This window comes from Schistocerca piceifrons, chromosome 3 (genome assembly GCF_021461385.2).
Source record: "Schistocerca piceifrons isolate TAMUIC-IGC-003096 chromosome 3, iqSchPice1.1, whole genome shotgun sequence".
Taxonomy (NCBI): domain Eukaryota; kingdom Metazoa; phylum Arthropoda; class Insecta; order Orthoptera; family Acrididae; genus Schistocerca; species Schistocerca piceifrons.
The window spans coordinates 422751616-422771858 of record NC_060140.1 but is presented as its reverse complement, the minus strand read 5'-3'; the positions used below and the strand labels follow the sequence as shown (position 1 = coordinate 422771858).

At 37.8% G+C, this 20243-nt stretch overlaps 1 protein-coding gene across 1 annotated transcript in view; it reads left to right on the top strand.

Moving 5' to 3' along the window:
* The window catches only part of LOC124789872 (ATP-dependent RNA helicase abstrakt), a 155733-nt gene that overhangs the window by 73248 nt on the left and 62242 nt on the right, over positions 1-20243 (top strand). The gene's annotated exons all lie outside the window — the stretch shown is intronic.

Here is a 20243-nt window from a genome sequence, read left to right as displayed (position 1 = left end):
ACTAAAAGGTATCAGATAGATTATATAATGGTAAGACAGAGATTTAGGAACCAGGTTTTAAATTGTAAGACATTTCCAGGGGCAGATGTGGACTCTGACCACAATCTATTGGTTATGACCTGTAGATTAAAACTGAAGAAACTGCAAAAAGGTGGGAATTTAAGGAGATGGGACCTGGATAAACTAAAAGAACCAGAGGTTGTACAGAGATTCAGGGAGAGCATAAGGGAGCAATTGACAGGAATGGGGGAAATAAATACAGTAGAAGAAGAATGGGTAGCTTTGAGGGATGAAGTAGTGAAGGCAGCAGAGGATCAAGTAGGTAAAAAGACGAGGGCTAGTAGAAATCCTTGGGTAACAGACGAAATATTGAATTTGATTGATGCAAGGAGAAAATATAAAAATGCAGTAAGTGAAACAGGCAAAAAGGAATACAAACATCTCAAAAATGAGATCGACAGGAAGTGCAAAATGGCTAAGCAGGGATGGCTAGAGGACAAATGTAAGGATGTAGAGGCCTATCTCACTAGGGGTAAGATAGATACCGCCTACAGGAAAATTAAAGAGACCTTTGGAGAAAGGAGAAACACTTGTATGAATATCAAGAGCTCAGATGGAAACCCAGTTCTAAGCAAAGAAGGGAAAGCAAAAAGGTGGAAGGAGTATATAGAGGGTCTATACAAGGGCGATGTACTTGAGGACAATATTATGGAAATGGAAGAGGATGTAGATGAAGATGAAATGGGAGATACGATACTGCGTGAAGAGTTTGACAGAGCACTGAAAGACCTGAGTCGAAACAAGGCCCCCGGAGTAGACAATATTCCATTGGAACTACTGACGGCCGTGGGAGAGCCAGTCCTGACAAAACTCTACCATCTGGTGAGCAAGATGTATGAAACAGGCGAAATACCCTCAGACTTCAAGAAGAATATAATAATTCCAATCCCAAAGAAAGCAGGTGTTGACAGATGTGAAAATTACCGAACTATCAGCTTAATAAGTCACAGCTGCAAGATACTAACACGAATTCTTTACAGACGAATGGAAAAACTAGTAGAAGCCAACCTCGGGGAAGATCAGTTTGGATTCCGTAGAAACACTGGAACACGTGAGGCAATACTGACCTTACGACTTATCTTAGAAGAAAGATTAAGGAAAGGCAAACCTATGTTTCTAGCATTTGTAGACTTAGAGAAAGCTTTTGACAATGTTGACTGGAATACTCTCTTTCAAATTCTAAAGGTGGCAGGGGTAAAATACAGGGAGCGAAAGGCTATTTACAATTTGTACAGAAACCAGATGGCAGTTATAAGAGTCGAGGGACATGAAAGGGAAGCAGTTGTTGGGAAGGGAGTAAGACAGGGTTGTAGCCTCTCCCCGATGTTGTTCAATCTGTATATTGAGCAAGCAGTAAAGGAAACAAAAGAAAAATTCGGAGTAGGTATTAAAATTCATGGAGAAGAAATAAAAACTTTGAGGTTCGCCGATGACATTGTAATTCTGTCAGAGACAGCAAAGGACTTGGAAGAGCAGTTGAATGGAATGGACAGTGTCTTGAAAGGAGGATATAAGATGAACATCAACAAAAGCAAAACAAGGATAATGGAATGTAGTCTAATTAAGTCGGGTGATGCTGAGGGAATTAGATTAGGAAATGAGGCACTTAAAGTAGTAAAGGAGTTTTGCTATTTGGGGAGCAAAATAACTGATGATGGTCGAAGTAGAGAGGATATAAAATGTAGGCTGGCAATGGCAAGGAAAGCGTTTCTGAAGAAGAGAAATTTGTTAACATCCAGTATTGATTTAAGTGTCAGGAAGTCATTTCTGAAAGTATTCGTATGGAGTGTAGCCATGTATGGAAGTGAAACATGGACGATAAATAGTTTGGACAAGAAGAGAATAGAAGCTTTCGAAATGTGGTGCTACAGAAGAATGCTGAAGATTAGATGGGTAGATCACATAACTAATGAGGAAGTATTGAATAGGATTGGGGAGAAGAGAAGTTTGTGGCACAACTTGACCAGAAGAAGGGATCGGTTGGTAGGACATGTTCTGAGGCATCAAGGGATCACCAATTTAGTATTGGAGGGCAGCGTGGAGGGTAAAAATCGTAGAGGGAGACCAAGAGATGAATACACTAAGCAGATTCAGAAGGATGTAGGTTGCAGTAGGTACTGGGAGATGAAAAAGCTTGCACAGGATAGAGTAGCATGGAGAGCTGCATCAAGCCAGTCTCAGGACTGAGGACCACAACAACACAAATTTTTTACAATAACCTAGTTCAGTAACTGTGCTTATAGGACTGTGTTGTCACGGGATATCACTTATTCCACAATCTAGTTTTTCTTCAAATGAAATGGACTCAGGTACATGTGAATTACTTTCCTGGACACTGGTATGATGGTTCTTTACCCTAAAAAGCCTCGTGGTTGTAGTCCAAAGCAATTGTACCTTCCTCCTTACTGTCCCTGTCACATAGTTCACTTGTATGGGAAATTAGCTACACCTTTTCATTTCTGTTTCTGTGCAATCCATGTCTTGTGTGATCATAAAGATTTGCTTTACTTAGGTCTTGTTGTTGTTGTGGTCTTCAGTCCTGAGACTGGTTTGATGCAGCTCTCCATGCTAATCTATCCTGTGCAAGCTCCTTCATCTGCCAGTACCTACTGCAACCTACATCCTTCTGAATCTCCTTAGTGTATTCATCTCTTGATCTCCCTCTACGATTTTTACCCTCGACACTACCCTCGAATGCTAAATTTGTGATCCCTTGATGCCTCAGAACATGTCCTACCAACCGATCCCTTCTTCTAGTCAAGTTGTGCCACAAACTTCTCTTCTCCCCAATCCTATTCAATACCTCCTCATTAGTTACGTGATCTACCCACCTAATCTTCAACATTCTTCTGTAGCACCACATTTCGAAAGCTTCTATTTTCTTCTTGTCCAAACTATTTATCGTCCATGTTTCTCTTACATACGTGGCTACACTCCATACAAATACTTTCAGAAACGACTTCCTGACACTTAAATCTATACTCGATGTTAACAAATTTCTCTTCTTCAGAAACGCTTTCCTTGCCATTGCCAGTCTACATTTTATATCCTCTCTACTTTGACCATCATCAGTTATTTTGCTCCCCAAATAACAAAACTCCTTTACTACTTTAAGTGTCTCATTTCCTAATCTAATCCCCTCAGCATCACCCAATTTAATTTGACTACATTCCATTATCCTCGTTTTGCTTTTGTTGATGTTCATCTTATATCCTCCTTTCAGAACACTGTCCATTCCGTTCAACTGCTCTTCCAAGTCCTTTGCTGTCTCTGACAGAATTACAATGTCATCGGCGAACCTCAAAGTTTTTACTTCTTCTCCATGAATTTTAATACCTACTCCAAATTTTTCTTTTGTTTCCTTTACTGCTTGCTCAATATACAGATTGAATAACATCAGGGAGAGGCTACAACCCTGTCTCACTCCTTTCCCAACCACTGCTTCCCTTTCATGCCCCTCGACTCTTATAACTGCCATCTGGTGTCTGTACAATTGTAAATAGCCTTTCGCTCCCTGTATTTTACCCCTGCCACCTTTAGAATTTGAAAGAGAGTATTCCAGTCAACATTGTCAAAAGCTTTCTCTAAGTCTACAAATGCTAGAATCGTAGGTTTGCCTTTCCTTAATCTTTCTTCTAAGATAAGTCATAAGGTCAGTATTGCTTCACGTGCTCCAACATTTCTACGGAATCCAAACTGATTTTCCCCGAGGTCGGCTTCTACCAGTTTTTCCATTCGTCTGTAAAGAATTGGTGTTAGTATTTTGCAGCTGTGACTTATTAAACTGATAGTTCGGTAATTTTCACATCTCTCTACACCTGCTTCTTTGGGATTGGAAATTGTAAATTTATCACACTTTTTTTTCAGCTCAGGAATGTAGAACATAATTTATTTTTATTTACACATGGCCATTGTGGCAGATCATGAGGCACTGGCATGTTTTTAATGATGACACTCATATGAAATAATTTTGGCAATAAGTTTTGAAAACATCCTAGGGCTCTCTTGTTTTCATTTTTGTATCTCATTTCCACCACCTACAATCACAACATGATTATCTTTTTTCCGTTGATTTGTCGAAGTTGCAATATTCTCCAACACTGCATTTGACATGCCCTTGGCTGAACCTTTTCAATTTCAATTTATTGCTCGTAACACATAATTTTACATGCATGTGAATTGTCTATTAAGTATACAGTTTTTACAATTACAATTTTTTTAGTTTAAATTATTTCTTATTACATTATAATTCATGATAAATTCAAATTATAAGGGAATTTTTGGATAAGCCACTGCTTGACTTGCTTTTTAAAAGTATTCCCTGTCAATATCTTACCTTCACTTGGTACCAAGTTATTAAAAACAGCTCCTTTAAATATAGGGGGTTTCTGCTGTTAAAGTTAATCTTCTGTTAACCATATGAAAGTCTTTTCTATGCCTTGTTTCATAGTTGTGAATATCTATGTTTCCTTTTGTGATTTTAGTGTCTTCTTTCTCTAGCATTATAGTTTCTAGTATGTACATGGGATAAACTGTGAGAATATTGTGTCTAAAGAATAGGGGTTTGCAAGAAGTTTTGCTATGATCCTCAAAGCTCAATTCTGCAGTATGAAAACCCTTTTCACATTAGTTTGGTATGTCACACCCCACAGTACTATTCCGTAAGACAATAAAGGGTACACTAATCCACAGTATACATTCCTTTGGGTTTCAGAATTAGGATATGGTGATAATCTTCTTAATACTTATAGACTGGGTGTTATCTTTTATAGACATAATCAGCTTGCTACTTCCATGAAAGTTGATCATCTATGCATGAACCCAAGAATGTGCAATCTGTACAGGCTTTTGGTAGATCTGTACAGGTTTTTGGTAGAATTTCCTCTGTTTGGGCCACTTGGTTTAAAATGAATAATATTAGTTTTTTCTATGTTTACATTTTGGTTGTCTCTTTCAAAGTGAGCTCCTTCCTTTTCTATAAAGTTATGTGTCTCTTCAACTAGGCTGGGCTCACTGTCTGAATAGCAGACACCAGATGTATTGTCTGCATACATAGTGATCAATTGCTTATTGTCAAGACAACTTGGGAAATCATTTACATAGCATATAAAGAGGACTGGACCTAAAATGTAGCCCTGAGGAACACTAGAATATATATTTCTAATACTTGACCTTCTTCTCTCCAGTATTCTTCCATTAGTGTATATAATCTCCGTTCACTGCTGCCTACCCTTTAAATATGTTTCCAGCAATGGCATGAAGTTTTCCAAAGACACCACTCTTCGCAATTTCTGATAAGAGCATGTCATGATGTACTCTGCGAAAGTCCTGAGAGGTCCAGGAATATTCTTGCTGCTCGGGATTTTTTATTTATTTTTTCAAGTACATGATGGACAAATTGTACTGCTGCTGACGTGGTACTTCGACCTCTTCTGAAACCATGTGGGAAATCACTTAATATGTCAGCATTGTTGTAATGTTCCAGGATTTTTTCAGTATTATTTTCTCTATTAGTTTGCTGAAAGTTGAGAGTAGGGCAATATGTCTGTAATTCCGTACATGCTTTATTTCCAATTTTTTTTGTTATAGGTTTAACTATAGCCAGTTTCAACTTGTCAGAGAACACACCATCTTCAAGAACACAGTCTATTAGATCAACTAGATGTTTCATTAATTCATGTTTGCATTTCTTCAATAGATATGGAGAAATTTCATCTAATCTGACTGATTTTTTGTTTCTGAGGCCATCAATAAGCTGCAGAATGTCATATGTGCTTATTGCGGGTAGTATACTACAGTTCTGTTTGTTGTCTGGACTCAGGTGTGTGCTCTACCGTAAAATGAGGTGAATCTGATCAAAAATGGCAGTTCTTTTTAAAAATTTCATCCATATCAGAATAAAAATTCAGTATGTTAATTTCACAACTTTGATAATGATATATTTGTGTATTACATTAATTTTTGTTTATAATTGTTGTTATTATTTTAAGTTAATTGTTGATCGGTTTCACCTCCTCAGTTGCGGTGAATCTGATCACCATTGTGTTTTGTATGCAAGAACAAAATCAGACTTCCTGTGGAGAGAATTCAGCCACTATTTTGATTTTTTTTAAATATATTGCTGTATTTGCAACAAAATTTTACAATTTCTAGACTAAACAGATTTCTACAATCACATTGAACTTGAGATTTTTGCTATAAAAACACTTGCATTAATGAAATTTGACAAACAAACAGTAATTTTTAGTTATTGTATGTCATAATCAAGGTGAAAAGTATTTACTAAATGTCATAATCATCAATCCGTCCAAAAATAAATTTAGCTCGCCTTCTGTGTTCGGGAACAATTTTTTTAGTAATTTGGGCTCTTTCTACCTCAGTTGCATTGACAGTTTCTGGAAAGGCAAAATAAACATTACCATCAAGAACTTACTTTCTCAGAAATGTGATTTCATATGTGTCGTTAGAGATGCTGTCAATTTTACCAATAAAAAAACCTGAACCTTTTTTTCGTAGGAAATTTTACTACGGTTAAATCAGTTTCTTTTAAATTCAGCCAATCTTTATCCTTCTCCTTGTTCATTTCTTCGTTTTCATTTGACTCATGCTGTTTTAGATCAGGTTAGATGTTCTGGTTGCAGCCCCATCACTATCATTTTCATTGAAGTCTCTGAGGACAGTTCCTTTCCATGGAGTTAATGCTAAATGCTTTGCTTGGCACGGCTTTCCTTTTGTTTCATTAGAGCGAACTTGTTTCAATTGCATTTGGAAGGCTGCTGCTGCCCAAGAAACTTCTGATGAGCTGGTGCCATGTGCATTGTTATCAGTTGCTTCTGGAATCTGTGAAATGACTTTATCGGGACGGAAAGGAAAAAGTTCTGCTTTTCTGAATGCAGATATTACATTTGGCTTGGATTTGATAGCTATATTTTCAAATGTTTTTTCAACAACGTAGGAAATTCTGGTTTTGGCAGCACTCCTCTATACTTCCTTTTCCAATCATCTAGCACATTTCTGCAAGCAAGTTTTAAAGGTCTTAAAAAGGTCACATCATGTGGCTGGCACAAATGAGTAGAATTACGTGGTAGAAGCACAAATTTAATGTCCTGTTCCTGGCACAGTTCAATCACGTTATATGACAGATGACTCGAGAGATTGTTACCTATAATCACTTTAGATCCCTCTAATTGCTGGGCAAAAGATAAAGACAATGTCAACAAATGAACAATTTTGATTCCTATTATAAGCTGCACCAGTTATGCCCCCCTTCAGTCCAAGTAACATAGAAGTGTTTTGCCATATAAACAATGTATGGTAGGAGGACTGAGCAGTTGGCAGCTGCTGCTATCTTCGCACTAATACTTCACTTAGAAATGTTTCAGGATGTCTTATGCCTCGTTCACTATTACTTTCATTTGTCTAAGATTGTCACAAAAGTTTGTTGCGTCATAGTTTATAATGTTGGAGGGACAGACACCACCCAAGGTCACATAAAGGTTTTTAACATAATCAGTCATTGTTTCTCGGGTAACTGCTGCCTTTGACCTCTTCACATTATCACTTACTCTCATCATTAGCTCTTTATTTCTTTTCAGAAAAGATTTTACCCACTCGTGCCCAGGTCGATTGTCACAAAATCTTTTTTCAATCCTCCTTGCTCGATTGAGATATGCCTGTGTAGTGTCCCTAACATCATTATTCCTCATAGGAAACCCCCATTTTGCACAACACAATAACCCTTCAACCAGGCTTTTTTCCTCACTTTTGGTTAACGCTGTTTGGCCGCCTCTTTTGTGTTTGCCTTCCTTGAGTTTGTCATTTAACGTGGTATATGGAACTGTGTATTGCTCTGAAGCATCCTGGATACTTAATTTTCCTGATTTGACAGCTTTCATCATATTTAGAAGAAATTTTGGTTTGTAGTTAGATTTCCACGTTGGTCCCAGTATCCTTTGGTATACTCACATGATTGGATTCACCCTACAAAAATGCAATTTTGTAATTAGGCCTGCGTAGTGACTAAGCAGTATTAGCAGTGAACAAAAAACAAAACTGTATCACTTAAAACGTTTGTATGCAAGCAATAATTCTGCAACTTATCAGTTACACTTCGGAAGTAACAGGCACCAGCAGAAGTTTCCGCATTGTTGTGTTGACTACACAAATGCAGCACAAGAATCGCACACCTTACTGACAATGCAATTTGCTGGTTGCACGCATTCCAACACGCCATTGTTGTTGATAGATTAGTCAAGAATTCACGACAATTGTCAGCTGCAATGTAATTGTTAAAATGCTGTGTTCAGTTATCCAAACATGGGAAAACCAGTAAATGATTGGATTGACACCACCTGATAGGATTCACCTCATTTTATGGTATATCCTGTTTCATATGGTATGTCCTGTTTCACAGAGACATTATTTTTGACAGTATCTATGAAGTAATCATTAAAAATATTGCTGAATAGAAGGGTATCAGAGATATCATCATTATTTACAGTTAATTTACATTATTAATTTTAGTTTCTGTTTCATTGTTTATGATTTTATTTACATTTGACCAGCAAGTCTTCGAAACATTATCTGAACCTCGTATCTGTTGGCAGGAAGGTGACCGTTCATGACGTTTGTTGAGATGATGGGGTCATAATTTGTAATAACATGATCAATTGAACTACTATGTGTGTTAGCTCTTCTGGCGGGTGCTTGTCCAAGATCTTTAGCCCCGTAAGACAGGATACAATCTGTAAAATGTTTGCTTTCCTGACCATCATGTAAAATGTTGATGTTCAGATCTCCCAGTATGACAAGATTTACACTTCTACAACCTGATATAAATTTTCTTAAAACTCCATCATGTGATTTCAGAAAAGCATCAGAATTTCACAGGGGGATCTAGATATACCTGTGGCATAGAAAGGCACAGTGCAAAATGTGAGTTTAAGAACTGCAATTTCGAAATATTTGTCAACACAGAAATTATTCCCCCATAGCACTTTTTCTGTGGTGGTTATGAACTTACATTTTCTTGAGTGGATGGCAACACCACCACCTTTATTGTGTGTTTTACAGTGGAACATAGCTAGGTTGAGCCGGCCGAAGTGGCCGTGCGGTTAAAGGCGCTGCAGCCTGGAACCGCGAGACCGCTACTGTCGCAGGTTCGAATCCTGCCTCGGGCATGGATGTTTGTGATGTCCTTAGGTTAGTTAGGTTTAACTAGTTCTAAGTTCTAGGGGACTAATGACCTCAGCAGTTGAGTCCCATAGTGCTCAGAGCCATTTGAACCATAGCTAGGTTGTGGCCTTCTAATCTGCAATACTGAATGTTGTCCACTGTTTTCTTGTGTTCTGTAACATGTGGTGATAGTCCTGTGATAAATGATTCAAAAGCATCTATTTTGTTTCCCAAACCCTGTACCTTATAATACAAAAGTGATAAATTATTCTCTGGCGGACTGGACTCTGTTTGAGGCACATATGAAACACATACACTTGTGTCTGGTGTTGCATTGTTGGAAGGGTTTATTGCCTTAAAAAACATTGCTCTTGTCCTGCCGATGTATTGTTTTACTGACCTGGAATTTCATGGATGTTTCTCCCTAGTATTCGTTAATTTTATCTTTGAGAGGGACAACAGTGGCACAACACTGTACATTCAATTTGCTGTTAACTACGTCTTGGATCCATGTTATAACGAAGTCCTTCAATAGTCTGTTGAGATGTAAGCCATGGGATGTGTGGAATCTTCTTCCTACGCAGCTTAAGTTGACAGTTTACATTTTTGAATCTCCTACATATGCATTTAGGATCTGTTTACTTGCACTTCACACCTCTTTATGTACACACAACCAGATTGGCAAGCCAAGTCGATGTGGAACAGAGAAGACAACCATGTTTGAGCTTCTCAGCTCAAGTAGCCTTCATTTGGGTGAGATCACTAGGTCTTTTGTTTCACAAGAATGGATGCTTTGAACATATATTTTCATGAAAGTGTGCAGTTAATTCTTTTCCATGACTGTGTAGTGCCTCGAGAATTTCGGTGTAAATTCTGGAGATGCTCGGCTTTCCACCGTCTCGAACACCCGATAATTCAAGTACGAGGGTGAGAGAATGGAGATGTGTCTACCTCACCACTGATTTCTGTGTCTGCAGGATGGACGTGTATCGGGAGAATATGGCAATAGTGACAGTCAATTGGCACGGACAAGTGTTTGCAGTGCGCACCTGAGAAGCTGTATGTGCAGTACAAGAAGCAAGCACACTCTGTTACTTCACAGTGTAGTGACTGTATTGTTGTGAACAAATGAATTATGTATTGAACTAAAGACACTTACCTTTGACTTTCTGGTGTTGGACTTGCGAGAAGCAAGAACTGGTTTTATAGTGGTTATTAAACCAAACATAGTACAATTGTATCTGTTAGTTTCTAATGGTGCAAGATGGGGTTGACTCACGAGAGTTGAATGCTTGTGTGAAACTTGTGAAGTTGTTTTATTGTGGAGATGAAAATATAAAAGAGTTGAACAAAAGTATCCTGAGAGTGCAGAATCATTTCAAGAGTAGAAAAGAAGTCTATTTTGAAATTCCCTTAACCAGCTATAATCTTCAGAGAAGAAGAGTTTGTGAAGATCATCGCAGCCGTCTGACCTTAGAAGAAGATCAGCTGCACACAATACGTGAGTCAACTGCGAGAGACATTTGAGTTTTGCACCCCAGTTACACATTGTCTCTCCTGTCGTCCGAGGACCATTAGAACTGTTGGCATACAGGAGTAGACCTTTGGTGCATTTTTGCATTGGGAAGCTCTTTTTTGATTCTCTGTCAGAAGTTTTGTCATTGGTTTTTGGTTCGCCTGTGTTTGTTGTGTTACCACAGTCAGGTTCTGCTGCCAAGAATTTATTTGATTGTGGTATCGCTAGGGCTGTGCTTACATGCAGTGTTTTGTTGCAAGTTTGTTCGGTATATAGCCATGTTTTCTGTGTGAAACTACTGTTAACTGCTACGTTGCCTTGGGCTAGGTGATGATTCCAATTAGGTACTGTGTGAGAAGTTCTTAATATTTTGTATTTATCTTATGGTAGCACACATGTTATTTTTTCTTTTGACTTGAGCATGTTTGTAATTTCGTTTTTGTGACACTTTTTTTGACCGCATATACAGTCCCATTCCTCTTTTGTACGTATCAGATTTACTTTTAAACATTTGTCATGGTATCAGTACTTACAATGGACACACAGTATAACTCTTTTCACCTTTTTTATGCAGATTTTACAAGCATCAGTATCATTTTTTAAAGAAACTGAGACATATTTGCACAAAAAAATTTCACTTGGTGCTGTCTTGATTTACATCTGAGACAGCTGTAGACCAAATTATGGTGAATTAAAATAAACAGCCCAATACCAGAAAAACCTATATAATGCAGTACTCAGTGGCCACAAAGCTGAAGTAAATAAAGATATCTCTCATCCAATCCCATCCAAAAATTTACAAAGGTATTTCACTGAAGGTAACTTAAACAAATTCAGTGCCTTTTAAGTAAAGAAAAGTGGACAGAAATGTAAGGAGTCAGTGATGTCAACAAAATAAAATAACACATTTATTAACACAATGATCCACCACTTTGAAGAGGCGTTTCACTAGAAACAATAAGAAATACAAGAATTGGATTACACTACTGTTGCCTCAGTGTGGCCTACAGAAAAATTAAAGAGACTTTTAGAGAAAAGAGAACCACCCGTATGAATATCAAAAGCTCAGGTGGGAAACCAGCCCTAAGCAAAGAAGGGAAAGCAGAAAGGTGCAAGGAGTGTATAGAGGATCTATTCAAGGGAGATGTATTTGAAAGCAATGGTATGGATATAGGAGAGGATGCAGAGGAAGATGAGAAGGGAGATATTATACTGCATGAAGAATTTGACAAGACATTGAAAGAAGTGAGTCAAAACGAGGCCCTGGGAGTAGTCAACATTCCGTTAGAGCTGCTGATAGCCTTGGGAGAGCCAGCCATGCCAAAAATCTTCCATCTGGTGAGCAAGATGTATGAAACAGGCGAAATATCCTCAGACTTGTAGAAGAATGTAATAATTCCAATTCCAAAGAGCACAGGTGCTGACAGGTGTGAAAATTATCAACATCAGCTAAATAAGTCACGGTTGCAAAATACTAACACAAATCCTTTACAAAAGAATGGAAAAACTGATAGAAGTGGACCTTGTGGAAGATCAGGCTGGATTCTGGAGAAATGTAGGAACACGTGAGGCAATATTGACCCTACAACTTCTCATAGAGGTTAGGTTAAGAAAAGGCAGACCTACATTTATAGCATGTGTAGACTTAGAGAAAGCTTTTGACAATGTTGACGGAATACTCTTTTTCAAATTATAAAGTTGGCAGGGGCAAAATGCAGGGAGCAAAAGGCTATTTACAATTTGTACAGCAACCAGATGGCAGTTATAAGAGTCAAGGGGCATGAAAGGGAAGCAGTGGTTGGGAAAGGAGTGAGACAGGGTTGTAGCCTATCCATGATGTTATTCAATCTGTATATTGAGCAAGCAGTAAAGGAAACAAAAGAAAAATTTGGAGTAGTAATTAAAGTTCAGAGAAAAGAAATAAGAACTTTGTGGTTTGCTGATGACATTGTAATTCTGTCAGAGACAGCATAGGACTTGGAAGAACAGTTGAACGGAATGGACAGTATCTTGAAAAGAGGATATAAGATGAACGTCAACAAAAGCAAAATGAAGATAATGGAATGTAGTCGAATTAAGTCTGGTGATGCTGAGGGAATTAGATTAGGAAATGAGACACTTAAAGTAGTAAATGAGTTTTGTTATTTGGGAAACAAAATAACAGACGATGGTCAAAGTAGGGATGGTACTACATATAGGCTGGCAATGGCAAGAAGAGCATTTCTGAAGAAGAGAAATTTGTTAACATCAACTATAAAATTGTCTCAGGAAGTCCTTTCTGAATGTACGAGGGTAATCCCAAAAGTAATGTCTCCTTTTTTTTTAAAGTACTTAGACCTGTTTATTTCTAAAATAGTTTACACCAGTCTACAGCTTGAACATTTAGCTATTTTTCGACATAATCACCATTTCTGTCGATGCATTTTTGTAGACACTGTGACAGTTTTTGTATGCCCATGTCATACCAGCTTGCCACCATGCTGTTCAGAAAGTTATGAATCTCATCTTTCATCTCGTCGTTGGAGCTGAATCGCTGGGACCACAATTGACGCTGAAGGGTACTGTGAGAATCTGAAAAAACTCAAACGGGCAATTCAGAACTGGAGAAGAGGAATGTTGAGCAAGGGTGTACACAATCTCCATGACAACGCTCACCCACACATCGCTCGGCAAACTGTTGCTCTTCTGCAACAGTTTCAGTGGAACATATTCTCCCACCCACCCTATAGTCCTGACCTGGTGCGCAGTGACCATCACCTGTTCCCTAGGTTAAAAGAACATTTGGCCGAAAAGTGATTCAGCTCTGACAACGAGGTGAAAGAAGAGGTTCATAACTTTATGAACAGCATGGTGGCGAGCTGGTGTGACATGGGCATGCAAAAACTGCCACAGCGTCTACAAAAATGCAATGACAGAAATGATGATTATGTCGAAAAATAGCTAAATGTTCAAGCTGTAAACTGAGGTAAATCATTGTAGAAATAAACAGGTCTATGTACTTATAAAAAAATAGGAGACCTTACTTTAGGGATTACCATCATTTTTGTGTGGCGTGTAGCCATGTATAGAAGTGAAACATGGACGATAAACAGTTTAGACAAGAAGAGAATAGAAGCTTTTGAAATGTGGTGCTACAGAAGAACGCTGAAGATTAGATGGGTAGACCAGGTACTGAATAGAATTGAGGAGAAGAGAACTTTGCGGTACAACCTGCCCAAAAGAAAGGATTGGTAGGTAGGACATATTCTGAGGCATCAAGGGATCACCAATTTAGTAGTGGAGGGAAGACAAAAGGGGGGGGGGGGGGTTAAAATCATAGAGGGAGACCAAGATGACTACAGTAACCAGATTCAGAGAGATGTAGGTTACTATAGTTACTTGGAGATAAGAGGCTTGCACAGGATAGTGTAGCATGGAGTGTGCTGCATCAAACCAGTCTTTGGACTAAAGACCACAACAATAAACAACTGAAAATTATTTTAGTTTACAGTTCGGTTCTTCACAGTTGAACAGTTGTCCAAAGTACTTTTTTAATATTTCACTGTTCTGCAGCATTCTTCTGTAGCACCACTTTTCGAAAGCTTCTATTCTCTTCTTGTCCAAACTATTTCTTGTCCACATTTCACTTCCATACATGGCCACACTCCATACAAATACTTTCAGAAACAACTTCCTGACACTTAAATCTATACTCGATGTTAACAAATTTCTCTTCTTCAGATACTCTTTCCTTATCATTGCCAGTCTACATTTTATATCCTCTCTACTTCGACCATCATCATTTATTTTGCTCCCCAAATAGCAAAACTCATTTACTACTTTAAGTGTCTCATTTCCTAATTTAACACCCTCAGCATCACCCGATTTAATTTGACTACATTCCATCATCCTCATTTTGCTTTTGTTGATGTTCATCTTATATCCTCCTTTCAAGACACTGTCCATTCCGTTCAGCTGCTCTTCCAGGTTTTTTGCTGTCTCTGACAGAATTACAATGTCATCGGCGAACCTCAAAGTTTTTATTTCTTCTCTGTGGATTTTAATTCCAACTCTGAATTTTTCTTTTGAGGTATATAAATATGGAATATAAATGTGTAGTTAAATATGACTGTCCTTTTGGTAAGGAATCAATGTTCTAAATGTTAATACCAGGTTATCAGTAATCTTTTAAACACCAGGTACATCAGAAAAATAGACACCATGTGCCGTAGGATGCCCAAAATCCAAGTACTAATTTTTAAGTTGTTGGCAAAATTCTGTGCTCCTCCAGTTAAATTGTAATCATTCATTAAAATCAGATAATCTATCCTAAGTAGGTTGATTAACGACAACATCTGATGATGAAGGATATGTGTTAATGTTGTAGACACTTAAGTTCAAATAAATCACTACTACCCTCCTCCAAAGTCAGTGAAGCGGAACAGAAAACTCTATCTTACTTAAATTCGTAAATTGTTCCAAAATATTAGTACTGATATTAGTGTCTGAATTTTGTTTTAATTCCATAATTAATTTGACGGAATGTATATTCACTGGACATGTAAGGAATCATGCTGTTCAGGTATGTCAGAATGTAACTATTTTGTTAAATTTATTATGGTAGATTGTAATTCTGACAAAATTTTTCTCATTTCTGTGCCTCCCTTGTGAGATTCTTCAATATATGCATCAAACATATTATTTTGACAATCTATTTTTTCATTAATGGTACTAACCCAATAATTGATTCTTCACAGCTAAGCTTCATCAAGTCAGTGTACTACGTTTTCTTTTTTTGTATCCATACATCTAATTTAGCCTTCAGCTTGTCACATTGGGACTTAAAGTTTGTTTTTAAATGATCATGTCTTGTACCAACTGTTACAACATAGCATTACTCTCAGATAAGGATTTAAATACATCCTCCATTTTTGGGTCTTGCTAACATACACTTCAATGATAATAAATTTGCATCTAAACTTCTGCAGTTGGTAGCTGTTACAGAGAGTAGATAATTACAATTACAAAAATTCTTCCAAAAACAAATTAACTTTAATTATCCTCACAACACACATCATGACCAAACAAAAAAATAAAGTAACTTCAAATTGGTTTTAACACAGCTCACCAAAGGAATGACCTAGTGTCTTGCCATGTAGTGATGATCTCAGAAAATCATATCACTGTGTTGGCTGCACTGCTTTGTTGTAGGCTGATGAGCAGTAAACGTGATTACTGTCATCTTCTGGTGTGTAATGGAACTGATGAAACAATCGCAGTCTTGTTGTAGTTCTTGCCACCAGTCTTCCAAATTGTAATCTTTAGAAGTCCTCTACAGTATAATTATTGCCAATTTATACAATTACTATTTATTGCTTGCTCATTTCTTCTCCTTCTTTTTGTTGTTGTTGTACTACTTCTTCATCTTAGACGTAAACTCTTATTTATTTCATTATGAAATGTTGGCTGTTAATTTCATTGTCAATGACAGTGACAATATTGATTGATAAATTGTCTCTTCAGAATTGTTAGTCTCTTCCTGATTTATACCAAATGTATACTTTTTGTCCAAATTTCATTGATTCTCAGCATCAAATTTATTGTGCGTCCTGCAGTAGGGTGCCAGAATGAAGTGTGCCCAAGGTTTTGAAATGTATATGTTCAGATTGCGAGTGTTGGCATCCTAAAATTGTGAACTGCTGCATCATGAATAAATGTTCGGCTAAAACTGTGTAGATAGCATGGATGTGCACTTCTTCTTTGTCGCATTTGTGTGCTGGAATTTATAACCTTCAATAAATTTTTTACTTTCTACTAAATAATAAAAAATACTTCTACCAAGAACTGTTATATGATGTCTGCTGTTACAACTGGCAAATATAAGGGAGCACTGCATATACAGTTAGTGTTCATACATTTCACAGGAGTTTATACGAACTATGTCTGACATGAATGAATGACAATTCTATACAAAATGACAGATAATTAAGCACTATATTTTGTTTCCGTTATATCAGCACCATTGTCAAGGCATATCATACTTCTCCAAGATGGGACACCGCAGCTTGGAATAACTGCCAAGCCAGCCGGTACCACAACACATTGTAAACTGCCAGCATCATCCCACCTTGAAACATGCCCAGCATCAATCCTTATGAGTTTACATGCACAAACAACATAATCTTACAAACAGTTTGTGATTTTAAACTACTTAACTAATAAAACAAAATACTTTCAACTGCAGTGATCATCATTTATCAGTTAGACAGACATTGGGTACACATTGCTTTAGCAAAGTTAGGCCTCATCTGCTATCCCCTCCTCATTTTGTCCTTCTCTACCATCTCCCCACCTCCATAAACCCAGGAAACTGCTTTCAATAATTAATACTCAGTCTCACCGTGGGAGTGTGTGTGCGTTTTATTGTGTGGTTATTGTGAGTACTTTTGCTAGAAAAAAAAGAAGAGCTGAAAAGTTAGTATGAATACTGTTTTATATTTTACGCATCAGCCACCCTAGGTGAGCGGTTGCCTTTCCCTTACTTTGCATATTGTTCCATCCAGGAATTTCCTTTTTTGTTATGTTTGTTATTTAATTGCTGTATCTTCCTCTTTATACCAGACATTCCCAGAAGAGACAGACCAGCTACTTCTGATCTGCATTACATCCTTCTTCTCAGAATTTCACTACTTTGTTTTCGTGAATCTTTAAAGCATCTGTAGTTGTTTCAATTGCCTTCATTAAAGACAAATAGGTGTGCCATTATCTCTCTCTTTCTCAAAATATTCCTGAATTATCATTGAACTTCCCATTAAGCAACTACACTTTCATGTATTTCCACTCCTAGATTCAAATACTTTGCTTGATTACAATAACACACCTCACAGAGAAGCTGACATACAGCAAAAACAGATTACAACAATTACATTGCTGACTACAAGTTCATGTGCATCTGGTTAATTTAACTGATACTTGAGGTAGAATGAGCATATAACAACAGTGAATGCAAGGGATCAAAATTCACAACTTTTAGGATGGCATTAATCATTATTGACGGTTTTATACATTAACTTTTTGGCAGCTGAAAGTGTTTCATTTAACATCTGCCCATCTATAGCCCTATACGTTGTTCTACTCCTGTTATGCAGTATTCTCTGTCCATTTACAGTGACTGTAAACCACGGAACTGTTCTACTAGGTACGTATCCCTCCCGTGCTTGGTCAGTTGTTATGTACACTTGAGCCACACTTCCTCTACCTGACCCTGCCCAGAACTAATTTGAGATATGACATTACTGCCTCTATCTTACTAAACATGAAAATCATTTTATATAATTTTTTTGTCCTCCATACTTCAGTAATCACTGTTGCTACAACTCTCTCATGATTATTGATACCAGGATATCCTCAGAGAGGTCAGGTCTCTTTGTTTCTATTACATCATAGATTGTAGATCTAATATACAGGGTGATTCAAAAAGAATACCACAACTTTAAAAATGTGTATTTAATGAAAGAAACATAATATAACCTTCTGTTATACATCATTACAAAGAGTATTTAAAAAGGTTTTTTTTTCACTCAAAAACAAGTTCAGAGATGTTCAATATGGCCCACTCCAGACACTCGAGCAATATCAACCCGATACTCCAACTCGTTCCACACTCTCTGTAGCATATCAGGCGTAACAGTTTGGATAGCTGCTGTTATTTCTCGTTTCAAATCATCAATGGTGGCTGGGAGAGGTGGCTGAAACACCATATCCTTAACATACCCCCATAAGAAAAAAATCGCAGGGGGTAAGATCAGGGCTTCTTGGAGGCCAGTGATGAAGTGCTCTGTCACGGGCTGCCTGGCGGCCGATCCATCGCCTCGGGATAAGGTTTCATAACTAACCTTTTTCGTAGGACTCTCCATACAGTTGATTGTGGAATTTGCAGCTCTCTGCTAGCTCTGCGAGTCGATTTTCCTGGGCTGCGAACAAATGCTTGCTGGATGTGTGCTACATTTTCATCACTCGTTCTCGGCCGTCCAGAACTTTTCCCTTTGCACAAACACCCATTCTCTGTATACTGTTTATACCATACTTCGTTTGAAATGCACGCTGAACAACTGTCGTCGATTCACTTCTGCCGTACTCAATAACACAAAAAGCTTTCTGTTGAGCGGTCGCCATCTTAGCATCAACTGACGCTGACGCCTAGTCAACAGCGCCTCAAGCAAACAAATGTACAACTAAATGAAACTTTATAGCTCCCTTAATTCGCCAACAGATAGTGCTTAGCTCTGCCTTTTGTCGTTGCAGAGTTTTAAATTCCTAAAGTTGTGGTATTCTTTTTGAATCACCCTGTATTTCTATCATTAGTGAGTTTCTGAACTATTTCTTCCAAGCAATTTTCAGAAGAAATGTTTAGTATTATTTTGAAATTACTCTATTGCATGATTAGAGAATCCTCCACCAATGACAGTATCTATTAGGGAGCTAAGATCCTCTCTTAATTTTCTTGTGGCTTCTGAAAGTGAGTCTTGTACTTATGGAAAAAACCAAATATAAATACGAGGGTTGGAACTTTAATAGTGGCAACTATTTATTTACAGCTGGTACAAAATAGATGTGTGTTTCAAAATTTTACTGACCTTCAAAGTAGTCACCAGCATTGTGTATAACCCATTGGCAACGATGTGGAAGTCGTAGGATACTCTTAGCAGTGCCAGTTGTGTTGACAGTTTGAGCGGTGTGGTCTATTGCCTGATGAATTTGTAGCAGTTCTGAAGCGAATGCTGTGAAGTGTTTCCTTCAGTTTAGAAGTCAAATTGAACTCACAAGGGCTTAAGTCAGGGGAGTGCAGTAGGTGGTATAGCACTTAGCAGCTCCATCACTCAAACAAATCAGTAACAGCTTGCACTGTACGTGCTTGAGCATTGTCCTGCAAAATGATGGTCAGGTCCTGCAGAAAGTGTCATCACATCTGTCTCTATGCAGTTCATTTTTGGAACACAACCTATGACCAGCTTAGAGACAGAAGTGATGACACTTTCTGCAGGACCTGACCATCATTTTGCAGGACATCGCTCAAGCACGTACAGTGCAAGCTGTTACTGATTTGTTTGAGTGATGGAGCTGCTAAGTGCTATACCACCTACTAAACTCCCCTGACTTAAGCCCTCGGGAGTTCAATTTGATTTCTAGGCTGAAGGAAACACTTCAGGCATTCACTTCAGAACTGCTACAAATTTGTCAGGCAATAGACCGTGTCACTCGAACTGTTAACACAACTGCCACTGCTAAGAGTATCCTACGAATTCCACATCACTGGCAATGGATTATACACAATTCTGGTGACTACTTTGAAGGTCAGTAAAACTTTGAAAAATGTATCTATTTTGTACGAGCTGTAAATAAATAGTTGCCACTATTAAAGTTCCAAACCTCATATGTGCCTACCCTTCATATTGACTTGCATAATTGATCTCTCATGCAGCTTTAATTTCTATCTTGGTGGATTTGAGTTTCT